We start from the raw sequence: 13,741 nt of genomic DNA, 5'->3' as shown, positions 1-13,741 counted from the left end.
AAGCTGCGCATCTGTCCTATATTTGGTGGAATGATCCCTTTTATTTTGTTGAAACTTAAATCTAAGGAAATTAACTTGGTCAAGTTGGCTAAGGCCAATGGGATAGTACCTTCAATCAGATTAGAGGAAATGTGAAGTTTCTACAAGGTGGTTGTCAGGTTTCCAACAGAGGCGGGAAGAATGCTGTTCAAAAGGTTTTGTGATAGATCAACGTCCTCTAACAGTCGGCAGTTGGTGAAGGATGTGAAAATGGAGAGCTCACAGTTTCCTGGGATATTGGTCAACATATTGCTGTAGAGGTAATTCTATTGGTATCAGACCACTGAATTTATTGTGTCCTGCACTTACAGTTTGGAGACTAGTAGAATTGGAAAAAGAAGGTGGGAAAGGGCCATCAAAATTGTTGTCACTCATTGCGAGAGATTGGAGATTGGGCAGGAAGTGGCCAACATCTTTAGGGAGATGCCCTGTTAGTTGATTGGTCATGAAACTCAAAGGCTGAAGAGCAGATAGGTTAAACAAGCTGTCTGGCAGTGTATCAGTGAGATTGTTCTTTTCCACACTAAAGAATTGCAAGCGGATTATGCTTACCAACTTAGAAGGAATGTTCCCATGAATATGATTTTGACCAATATTAAGGTGCTCCAGCTTTGAGAGGTTGGCAAAAGCAAATGGAATGGTGCATGTGAGCTTGTTATCATAAAGATTTAGGAACTTGAGTTCCTGCAGAATGCCTAAGGACTCTGGAATGCTTCCATAGAATTCATTTTCTGCTGCAAAAAGCACTTGGAGGTGGCTAAAATCAATGGGAAGATGACCGTGGATGTTATCTTTGGAGAGATCAAGAACTTGTAAGAGGGAGAGATTGCTGATGTATGGGGAATATCAACAACTAAGAATCCAGAGATTATGATTTTAATCAGAGTTAATCATTTGACTGGGAATGTCATGAATATGAAGCTAAGTAATATATTTTTGAAGCGATAGTCGGAATCAATTTGGATCATTGCACATTCCCACAAAAGTAAAGGCTTTTGGAAAAATCCATAATCGCAGGCAGGTTCAGAGGTTGGAAACCTTGTTTCTCTTGCAACGGGTAATATGACATTTGAACACTTTTGGGAGCAGAAATGCTGTTAAGGAAAAAAAGAAATGAAGTTTTGCATACATTAGGTCCATTGTATTTCATTTCTATCGTAATTGTACCTGCAGTTCTCCTTGTTCGGTCTCTATTAGAGAGAGCAATAACCGAGTCTTATTTCAACTTAATAATTGCTGGGAAACATGTGTGCAACAAGCAGATCAAAATCTTGTAGGTAGTCCTATTGTTTGCTACAGGAATGACCTGCCTGCTCGTCCTCTTCTTGTGTTCCTGTGAATGACACAACATACAACACAAGAATAGCACATACACTAATCCAGCACTTGTTTCTACAAGTGGTCACAAGGCATGACACAAGGCAGCAAAGATTAAGCACACGACAAAAAATCTTTGAGCACACTTGAAAGCCTTTCTCACACACTTTTGGCTGACCCAAAGGACCATATATATATATACACAACAAAAAAAACTGAAAAATAAATGACATGACTCTTGGTGATTCCACTATAGCCATAATTGACAGGACTCTTGGTGATTCCACTATGGCTATAATTGACATATGCATTAAAAACAAAAAACTGAAAATTAAAATAGGCAAGGTGAAGGGGCACTTGTCATACGATGGAATTATTGGGGAACCCAAAAGTTGAACCCTTGACCTTCTTCATAAAAACAGCTGCACACATTTTTAAATTTTTGCATTAACTTTCATCACATATTCCCCATTGTGCATAGGAGTGCATGTGTTCTATTAATTTGCTTTCGCTTTAGAAAGTGTTCTTGAGCACCCGATAATGTGGATCACATGTGAGCATTCTAATTTTCAAATTTTGCATGTTTAAAAATTGGGTTTCCAGTGGAAATTAGCTATTGGCGAATCTGCAACCTTCTGGATGAAAGTGAGATTATATTTGCCTTGCTTTCACTGGCTATAAGATCATCCAGTGACCAAGACTATGAATCAAAAGGAGTATTTTCCTCATGTTTGCAGAACTTTGAGAATAGGAGTTTCACAAGTACCACACCCAAAATCATTACCTTTTTGAACAAAGGATATGAATATTTGGGAAATCCTGGACACTTGCAAGTTTGCCAAATCATTTTTTGACGAATATTTCTTTCAATTGCATAAATATGCAATTGAGATATCAGAGATTGGTTTTGGTTCATTTTTTTAGCACCACAATGTACTCCAAGCCTATTGTGAAATTCTGATGCTCACCCTCAATCATATGGTGTCTGAATTGAGCCAATATCAAATAAGTCACATTTTAGAGGATGTGGCATAGGCAGACGAGCCATAGGAGCTAGGCAGGTGGATAAAGGTTCCAAATCCCTGCCCATCCTGGAGACTGGGGAAGGACCAACACGATTTTATGGACTACAGAAAGTGGGATGTAAATGGTTAGGGATATGCCTTTAAGTATAGTTGGTAAACTCGTGAAGCAGATTCAAATAACTTGAAGATTGGTTTTCAGGTCAAAGTTGTTGACTCGGTAATTCGGATGGGTTAGATTATAAATTTTTATACTACATTTTTTCTATAAGTACATGAAGCAAGTTAGTCTCTCTGGACTGCATGTTTGATTTCTTCCAACTAAAATTGATTGACCTGGAATATGAGTATTTGTACATACTTAGTAACTTAAGACATAACATTTAGTATTAGCAATGCATGATGCAATTAGGTGACAATCCCAACAGACTCAACAAGCCCCAACTCCTGACCTCGTAAATGGATGCAGAAATATTTAATATTTATTTGTACATGACCCCAATAGATGAGAGGGAGTTACATGCATGGCTGTGCACTGTGCATGGTGTACAGCTTTTGTGAGTGTGTGTCGTGCACATGAACTTATATACAATGCATATGTGTAAAGTCCTGTGCATATAATCAGCTTCACTAGCAATTATCTCCTTGATTTCGTTCTTCACACCAAGACCCTCCCTAGATATGTTCAGAAATCAATATATATCGATATTTCGGCTATTTATATTCACAGTTGATTTATAGTGGATGAAATATGCTCATATATGCTTTATTAATTGAAACCTCTTGTCTACGTAAACCAGTGGAAGTTCTCGTTCATCGTTGTCGAGCGAGCACCTGCATGATGCAGGAAAAGCAAAAATTACAATTAGCAAGATGAAGTTCTGATGCGGGAAGGGAGCAGTGGAAGAATTCAGATCAATGATGCTTACGTTACAGGAGGAAATTCAGCAAATAGCTGCCTCATTTACTGCCTATTGTGGACTGAAACCTTGATTTCTCGAACCCCTGTGACAAGGATAATGTCATCCTATGGCTCTATAATGGTTGGATTGTTAACATCTGAATCCACAAGCTCAAAAAAGTTAGGGCCATTCTGCTTATGCATATCCAACAGCTATCAAACTCCACATATACACGATAACTGAATAGCGATAAACTTGTTCTTTTGGCTGCCAGGTCTGCCTATTAACTACGCCGCAAAATGAATGCTAGCATGAGCTGTTCAGAACAGCTGTATACCGGTTCACAACCTAAACAATAAGTTTCACAATTGAATCCAAAACATTCTACCTTCTATTAACTATGCTTTATTTATAGTTAATTTGGTGGATGAGAAAGGAAAATATCTATAAATTCAGTCCTTCCAAGATCATCACCATACTTGTTAGAATATAAGTGAAATAACCATAGCAGAAAAGGATGAAACAGACGAAGATAGAGAGGGGCTCTGTCGAGCTTTCTGAGTCAAACCAAACTGGGTCGGAACTGGTTGGATTTTGCACTCGAGCAAGATGGAGGTTAATCCTGCACCTCGTAAAATGGTGTGAATATCTCAGGATTTCACTCTTGCTTCCAGACTTAGGTGCATAACTATATAAGATAACTGAGTCCAGTAAATATATGGATCTCCAACAACTGTTCGAGTATCGTCACATACATTTCTCTAGGGCCTTTCCACTTTCCTCGCTAGTGTGCTATTGAAGATTTACCTACAAGTACTATAGCTGTTCTTGCTCAGATTGGGTGTGTTCGGGAAATTGGTAACAAAAGCTGATTGTAGCATGCAGAAATATTACTAAATATAAGTAAAAATCTCTCTCTCTCTCTCTCTCTAAATGATGGGTAGCACAACAGGTCAGGCTGGGTTTCATGTATTGACCACGTCATCTTGAAGAATATTGTCCTGATGGTATTGAAGAGTGGTGATCTGGAATTAAGGGTGCCATTGTAGAGGCTAATTTGACCTGTTCCTGTCTTCCCCTCTTCCTCTTAGGATTTTCTCATGGAAACAACTCTCTCTCTCTCTGAATCGAAATACCCGTACACTCTTCTGATTTTCATTGAAGAAAATTGGCATTTTGAAGGAAGCAAAACAATGCATGTTTGTTCTTGAGATCCAAACAAAAGTTTGAGTCTCTTACCTACAGGTTTCTTGGTGCAGCGAAGGGCGTCATTAGCATACTCAATGCATACACAAGGATCTTTCCTGCAGATATCGTCGTCTTTATTAAAGCGAGCAGGGACTGCAAAACAAGTCCAACCAAAGAAGTAGTTGAACCTATCACTGGTCAAAAACCTTGAAGAACAAGAAGAAGGAGGAGGAGAATAGAAAGAAATCATGACGGCAAAGTTGATGAAGATAACGAGCTGTGATAATAGCAATTGGAGATACAGATATGAAACAGAGCGAGCGGACAGATTATGGTGCCTGTTAACTTCACCTTCTGCCCATCGATACCATTATGCATGGCTGCGGTGAAGAATTTAGGACCCTTGTTCGAATGTTTGTGCAAAACCCTTCTTGCTAGCTGCTGCCTGTGCAACCACAGCGGTTGTAGTGAACACTTATATAGACGTAGAGTTAAACCACGAACTTCTTTGCACACTAACTTGGTGAATGAAGTCAAGTGTACCACAAATGTTATTTTTATAAATATTATATAATTCACAAACTTGTCTGTGAAGCTACACTTCAACTAACGCCTCACCTCCCCTCTCCTCATGAGAGGCTGAACGTGTCGCCTCATCTTATTGCCTTTTACAACATTGCTCCAAATACCATCAAGTTGTTCCTCTTGAGAGTATGGTGCCACTTTTTCTTAGTAACTTGATCCGGTGACACCCAACTAGAAGTTTCTCTTTTTCTCCGCCTTCTTCCTCTGCAATACAATATGCATGATGCCGGTAGGTATGGTCATGAAAGGTTTGCATGCAATTGATGTCCAGCAATGTTAAAATGACTTGTACATGACCTAAAAAATCCTTAGATGAACTATAATGGGTCCCCCTAGGCATGCCATCTATTTGCTCCCCTCCCCTGAATGGGAGTAGCTTGAAGCCAAAAATTTGAGATTTGGATATTGGAAAAATTGCAAGAGAAAGGGATCCACCTATTGGTACGAGGTCTAACCATGTCTCCCCACCTTTAACATGGATAATTGGACCTAAGACTAATCATTTCTCAAAAGTTTTACAAGCCATTTGATTGATGCATTATAGATGTTTGTGCATAAGGGTTTGAAATTTGATTTTGAAGTTCATTTGAACTAAATTTTGAACAACCAACGTTTTGACCTTGTTTTAGATAAAATGAAATGGATTTTAAACAAGTTATTTGAAAATCTAATTGGTTTTGACAAGTTATTTAGAAATTCAACTTGTTTTAGAAATTTGGGCAAATTCTTTTGAATTTTGGCAAAATTGAAAATTGTTCAAAATTGATTCTAGTTGGGACCATTGATTTGATCTAAAAATTTGAGAGTTTAAGAAATTTGGTAGGAAATTATATTTGTAAATTGAGGATTTGATTTGTAAATAGTTGAAAATTGGAGTTTTAGTTCATGAACTTGAAGTTGATATGCAATCTTGGATCAAAATTTTGAACTTAGTTGAAAGTAAATTCAGAAATTTCGAACTTAGTTTAAAGTAAATTCAAAATTTTGAACTTAGTTTTACTTCACTCTCACTATCTCTCCATGCATCTACACGTGTTAATTTTTTATTCCATCATACATGCATTCATGAAATAAATAACAAATTTATATTAAATTGGATATGTAGTACAATGTCTAGGCTATACTTGGTATTGGATCAAGTATAACTACTACAATGCAGTACATAAGCTTGACATAGATAAAATTCTTAAACTTGAAAGTGAAATCTGAAAATTGAATGAAAAATCCCAGTTTTAGAATGGGAAAAACGTCGAAAACCTCCACTTCCTCATGTTAAAATGATTATAAAACAGACCACGTACTGATTTAATGGTTGCAAATTAAGAAATGCCTACTTTGGAGATCTGACTTCAAAGTAAAATGTAATTTGATAGATTAAATCTTGAAATTGATGAAACATATATGCATATTTTGAATATATACATCTATTTTTCCATTAGAAGCAATGTTTACTCCAAATTTGGTTTAAATCTCAAGGCTATGCAAATTAGTATAGTATGTTGAGAGAATTTGACAAAAATTTTTTGCCAGTTTTTGAATTTTAATTACAGCTTTTGGCTGAAATTTTGTGATGTATTAATTTGAAAACCAAACTAATTGCAAAATTGAAAAATGTGAAGTCAAAATCATGAATATCAGCCATAGTAGAAGCTACTCTCTACAGTGCTGATTAGGCAAGACTAGGGATTCGGTCTAATTTCATAGACATTGACAAATTAGTTGCTTCATTTGAGCTGAAACAAGTATTTTAGGATCTCAAACTTGATGTTCTAAGATCCTTTGAAAAATCAAATTCTAGGTTTTAAAAATGCATATATATACACTCAATCAGCCTGATTTCAAATTTTCAATTGGATAAATCTTGTAGTTTTGAGCCATCAAGATTCAATGTTGGAAGCAATCTCCTTTAGATTAGCTTAAGGATGTGACCCTTAACCTAATCTTGAAAGAATAATAGCCATTTTCATATGAGATTATATATATATATATATATACACACATTCGTATATATACGTAAATGTTGCTTTTTGAATTAAAATGATTGAGTAAAGGGCCACATAACACATGAACAGTGATAGTTTATGGCTGGGATTTTTACATCAAAGGGGTTGAAGGCATGGCTTCTAACCTCCTTGACCACCTCTCTCAAAAGAAACTACAGAAAGTTACGAGAAATATAGATTGAAATGGAAGAAGATCAGTGGATCATCTCAACCAATTATTCATTATGTAAGGGTGGATCCCATCTATAATAATGAATCTGTCCCTAATAAGCTTTTGAGAAGGGAAAATGCATGCATTGCAACATTTAAATAAAAATTCTCTCTCATTTGGTGACTAACCCAACCAACCAGAAAAAGAGGAGTGGCAGTGGTGTTCTCAGAGCTGCGGCAGAGGTGGAGCCTGCTCAGGAAGAGCTTGCCGGTGGTGAGGTTTTTGTGGGTGGTGATGGGGTAGCTAGCATCCCATGATTCACCAGAAAGCTCGTTGGAGTGACGTGTGGGTTGCTGGAAGAGTGGCTCCTCTCATTGGGAGAGCTCCACCTGTGGGTGGTAGAGATGCTACTGTGGACTGATAGCTATGGCAGTGTTTGGATGGGCAGTGGAATTCAGGCAATGGTCACCGGTTTCAAGTGGGGCACTGGCCCCATACAAGTAGTTCAGAACAAGAAACGAGACAACATTAATGCAGGAATAAATGAACTTATTAAATAAGAGAGAGAAAGTAGAGGGTGCCATGTTGACATGGGACAATGTGATGCTGATGTGGTGCCAAGGTGGAAGGTGTGGGGGCTAACTGGGCGCTAGGCTAGAGCCTGCACAAAGAAAGGCCAGCTTAAGGAGCTAGCACCACATGGACTGGCTGGGGCAGTGCCTTGAGCAAGTGACTGGGAGAGGAGCACGGCCCTTGGTTTGGTTGGGCCAATAATGGCAACGTAGGTAGTCAATGGCGGAGAATGTGTGTGTCCTAAGAAGCTAGAAGTTTGGGTCAAACCTCAGGTGGCATGTTGCTATAGTGGCGGGGTCCACGGTGGCCAGCTCAGTCTGAGTCATCCTAGAAGCTGGGCTGATAGCCTAGGGCAGCAAATCAGCCCTCTAAGTGATCAAATGTGGTAAAAAAAAAGGATGAATTTGGATCAGCTGGCATACCCATGCCATGTGGCAATCTCTGGGGTCTGCTAGTGGCATCCTTGGCCACTGGCTGGTCCTACATGGCATTGGGCAGGTCGGGCCCTAGCTATTTATTGGCCAGGTTTCCTTTATGCACCCCAACTTCCCTCCCTAGTTGGCAAAGGGCACCAAGGTGGAGGGCATTAATTGTTCCACGCAGAATTTGGGGAGTGATGTCTAGTGCACTATGGAGGAGCCAGGAGATGAACCTCTTGAGCGGCTCCATCTAGGCCAAGCGGCCATATAGGTGAAGGTAAATTTTGAAATTCATGAGCACGCACATGCACAATCAATGAACTCTAATACGATGTTGCCAAAGATGGAGAGTTAAAACCATGGGAGAAACAAACATTTGTTTTCAATCAATGCTTAAATTGAAAGGGGTTATATGGGATTCTAAATGTAAGTGAACATGAATAAATCACTCTCAATTCTAAGTCGTAATGCACACAACACTATTAAATGGTTCTGAGCCAAAGCACTCTACTTAGAGGTTTGCATGAATCTATAGCAACTATTTGGATTGACATCTCGCATAGTGTTCAAAATCAACTGTGATATTTTTTTCATATATGTACATTTATGCATTTCGATCTTGGTTTGGGATATGGTTCTGAGATTCAAATCATGATATTCATAGAAGATTCTAGATGATAGGTATGGGCATGGATCTAAGATTCAGATCAAGATCTAAATCCATAGAAAGTTTCTATAAAATGGATCTTAAGAGATTTGGATTCGAATTCTAGACAATAGTTCGTAGATCTAAAAATGTTGATGTAAACATTGTAATTGATGCTTCAAATACCATAACGTCAGGTATATCTAGCATATAGACTAAGTGCAAAATGACATTATTGCAGATGAAATTGTTGTTTTACCCTTGGGCATGGGTAAGAGATTTAAAATGAAATGACTTTTACCCTTGGGTGAAGATTTGGACCATCTATTATGTGTTTGAAATGATTTCAAGTTGGAGCTTTGTTGATTTAATAATGACAAACTTGATGACGTTAAGTATATATGACATATAATCCTAGGTTCATGTAGAAAATATGGATTAGAAAAAAATTGATTGGTTTACTCCTTGTGTAGATTTTGAACTCAAATAAGCATAAATCATGGATTTGACTTTGCTTAAAGCTCTAGGAATCAAAGAAAGCCATAAACTAATGTATATGAGACATATGTCCTATGATTGTGTAGAATAATATGGCTTAAAAGAAAATGACTGTTGTGTCCCTATGTGTAATTCTGAAGCTCCGGGTGAGTTTGGCAAATCTGATTAGACCAGCCTATATGCCTATTTGACTTTAGTTAAAATATGACTAAAAAACCCTCCAACATTCTTCTAAAAATCAAATTTTCTAAAATTTACAAGCTGTGAATGTCATATATATAAAGAGAAACATAGAAGGTTTTCAAAAATTAGGTTATGATCGTCATCTTCACTAGTTGAGTTGCGGGCCTTAGATCAGCCATTTACTGGTAAGGATATGTTGAAAGATCAGAAAGTTTTGCTCTGAGTTAACTGAATTAGGCTTGATAGATGTTTACAGAGTGAAGCAAGTATTATGAATGAGTTCCGGACCTTCAATACTGAATTGAACTCAAATTGGGTATGAATAAACTCAAACCCAAAAACTAAGAAAAGATAGATTCATACATGATAAATATGATTTTGGCTCAATTATAGCTCACTCTATTAGGTTGAGGTCAAATTCAGCTTAAATCCAAAAAAAAAAAAAAGAGAGAGAGGGAGAGAGAGAGAAAGAAAATTAACTTTAGGACCTTCCAAACTAAAATGAACTCAGATGGCTTCATAAATGAACTCAAACCAAACTAAAATAAGATAGATTTATACATGATAAACATGATCCTAGCTCGGTTTCAGCTCACTCGACTAGGTTGAGCGCAAATGCCTTAAAAACAAGAAAAAGAGTGAAGTTTGGACCTTTGGAACAAAATTGAACTCAAACCAAGATGAATAAACTCAAACCGAACTAAGGGAGGATAAATTTATAAATGATAAATATGATTCTAGTTTGGTTTGAGCTAACTCAACTCGGTTGCACTATAACTTAATTCGAACAATGCTAAATAGGGGAGAGAGTGGCCTAGTGGAAATCTGCGAATAACTTTGAAAATAAAATGTGAGCTTGGTAACTCAAAGTAAGTAAAATAATAATTTTTTTCCACTAAAGCAAACCTATCTTGAATTTGGTTAGACTTAATGTTATATAGTCGATTTAAAAATTGTAGTTCTCGGTTCTGGTGAGCTGACTTATAGGGAAAGCTGACTTAAACAGGTAAAAATGGTTGGTCAGATGACTTTAACTACTCTTAGAGACTTGTAGAGCTAACAATTACCCGATTTATGTTTGTTTTAAATCATTACTAAGATTTCTAAGATTTTCTTACATTAGGGACAAAATAGTCATTTGACATGGTTGCGACAACTTAGTCTAGGTATTAGATGTGTAAATAGGGTAAGTTTGACCCTGGTTTTCTATGGTTGGCTCCTACATTTGAAATCATTTTTTAAAAGCTCAGTTCAAAACCTCCATGTATGAGGTATTTGGTCATGGTGAAAATTTTTGAGAGTTAAAAAGACTTCCTGAGGTGCTTTTGAGATTAAATTTGTGGGCGTGCCAAATTTCACTAAAAGGTTACTCAATTTGCCTTTGGAAAATTACATTTTCTAAAATTGACAAAATTGTATTTGAACATGTAAATGGAAATGGTAAGGGTATAATGGGAAATGGAGATTTTGAGCTTGTGTAGGAGCACTAAGCACACTGGTACTCTTATTAAGTGACATTTTAATCAATCGGTGCACTCAAATTGAAAATTGGTATTCCATATCTCTCAAAAATCAGTTCAAAAGTTACTATGACAATGTCTAGATATGAACACTACATGAGCGACTGAAAATCTACAATGTGTGCTCAATCTTAAACAGATTTACTGAATTGAAAGCAAGAATAGTCAGTTCATGCACTTAAGAATCTGATCGTAACTCAATTTGGTCTAACTCACTCGAATCAGTGGAAAATGATGATCATACATGAGGAAATGGGAAAAACATGGTGTCATTTCTTAAAATGATTGTCCTAACACTAGAATTGAAACTTAAAAAATGGAAATGGAGCTGGAGATAATATGCTCATGCTGAGGAGATCTTATCATGGGTCTAGTCAAGTCTGCATGTGTTTTGATGACAAGAAATGATTGAAAAATTAGGGAAATTACCTATTTCTAGATCTTTTCTGACCAAATGTAAGCTAATAAACTTTTTGGGTCTTTCCATTGACTTATACAAATGGAAATAACCCCAATTGCTTAGTAATACAATTCTCAGGACTTCAATAGTTATTTGCGAAGCCAGAGAAAATGGATAAAATGAGTTGATTGGGAGCAAAATGTTCATTTTCTATGTGATGATGACTTGAGTGATATAGATACTGGAGTTAGATACCTATGATGTATGATTTGCTTTGGTGTAGTTCATGGCCCTTATATTCGACATTCTTTTGGAAGAATCAGTTAAATATCCCATTTAAGAAGGGTAAAATAGTCATTTTTAACCAACTCTTAGCACAGTTTGGTACATGCTATAGAAAGGCTATAAACTAGGACAATTGGTATAACTAAAGGCCTAATTAGACAACACCCAGAGAACCTGTAGTAGGTTCATTTGGGGTGATTCAACAGATGGGAGGCATCAGGCAGTGAGGTGGTTCTCCATGTGCTTACCTTTAGAGGACGATGGGGCTGGTTTGAAAGATTTGAGTAGCCTTAATAATGCTTGGATGATCTAGTTGGCAATCAAGGCCAAGTTAATGGACTCCTTACGGTGATACTTTTGCTGACAGAAGTATTTGTGCAACCATAGCCTTTGGTTGCAGGTCTCATGTGGGGATGGGAGGAAATTTCTCATCTTGTCTCTTAGAAGGTGATTAACGTCTGACCAGAACAGTGCGGTTGGGGTCTGCTATCCTACTTTCTTCAATGTTTGGAACCTCCAACATCTGTGAACTATAGGCAGAAGCTGGTGGGGGTGATTCACTCATAGAATTCTTGGGATGTGGAAGGCTTTTGGGTCTTTGGATTCCTTTAGCTATGAGGAGTGTTTGTTTGGTAACAAATAGAGACACTTTGTTATGGTCTGATTCGGTTGTGAGTAGTCTGAAACTCTGAATTGAGTGTATATATATGAGCGCATTAAAGTGAAGATTGTGAGGCATATGAGGGGAGCCATAGTATATAGAAATGACTCAATGGAGTGCACAAAGTGGACATCGTATATTGCTCTGAAAGGCAGGACTCTCACCCAAGATCACATATAAAATTTTGGAGTCCCCTTGCCAATCGGTGCTCTCTTCGTGAGAAGGAAGAGGAATTGATAGGCCATGTGTTCATTCATTGGTCTTTGGCGTGATCCGTCAGGAAAGTCATCGTTTGCAAGTCTAATGTAATGGTGAAATTCAAATAGTCTACGATAGTCCTTATGAGTCCTGGTGCTGGTGCATTAAATTTAGCTAGAAGGGGATGGTGTTTATGTTTTCCAAAGGTTATCTGGAAGCTCTGGCTATGAAGGAATAAAAGAGTCCATGATGGGGACGTAGTGCAGAAATATGTTCAATGCAAACCTTTGTGGGAAGATTGTTAAACAATTGATGATAAATGCATGTTGGGGGTTGGCGAGTAAGTAGGAGACTTTGGCTTGGTTGGATTCTGGCATTCATCATGATCCTTAGCCATCATTTGATGGTTGCAGTTTGATCATACACTCTGCCTGCAGATGGATTGGAGACTCTCATAAGGTAGGGTACTGGGTGAAGAAGCGTGGATGCAGGGTTTTTGATTCTGGAGTTAGTTATGTCCCAGTCAGACTATGTTAGGGTGCCAAGTAGATCTAAGTTGGAATTCTTTGTAGCCTACCATGATTTATTGGGGTGGTTGGCATTTCAGCGGCTCCCATAGGCTGGAGGAACGCCTGGTTTCACTGCACGAAAGAGGTTGATTAAGTGCCTCATGGATCTGGGGATCATGTTTTTTCAAGGAAGATTTTTGTTCTGGTGCATTGCAATCCTGCATTTGAGGTAGTGAAAGTCTCGCATCGCTGCTTTGATTTGCATTCTTCTGTTGAATGGTTGACTCCTTAAAGGTGTCTGTGTTGGTTATTTTTTCTGTACATTTTTTAAATTTTGTTGAACAAATTGAGAGACTGCACCTCCCAGCCGTTTATTAAGCAAAGCAATTTTGAACTCATATTTGAATCTAGGTTCCATTTGATAGCTTCAGATCTACGGATCCGGAGTTGATTTTTAATACTTGGATCTTAGATCCAAGGATTTCAAAAACGTCGTTTCTAGTATGGGTGAACATGAGCTGAGTCGAGCCCAAGCTTGGTCAGCTCGAACTCCGCTCGCCTTCTATATTGCACAACTCGAGCTCGAATCAAGTTTATAATGTCAACTCAAGCTCGGCTCAATCAAGCGTGTCAGAGCTCGAG

This window comes from Nymphaea colorata, unplaced genomic scaffold (assembly GCF_008831285.2).
Source record: "Nymphaea colorata isolate Beijing-Zhang1983 unplaced genomic scaffold, ASM883128v2 scaffold0001, whole genome shotgun sequence".
Classification (NCBI taxonomy): Eukaryota; Viridiplantae; Streptophyta; class Magnoliopsida; order Nymphaeales; family Nymphaeaceae; genus Nymphaea; species Nymphaea colorata.
Note: the sequence above shows the minus strand (reverse complement) of the source record.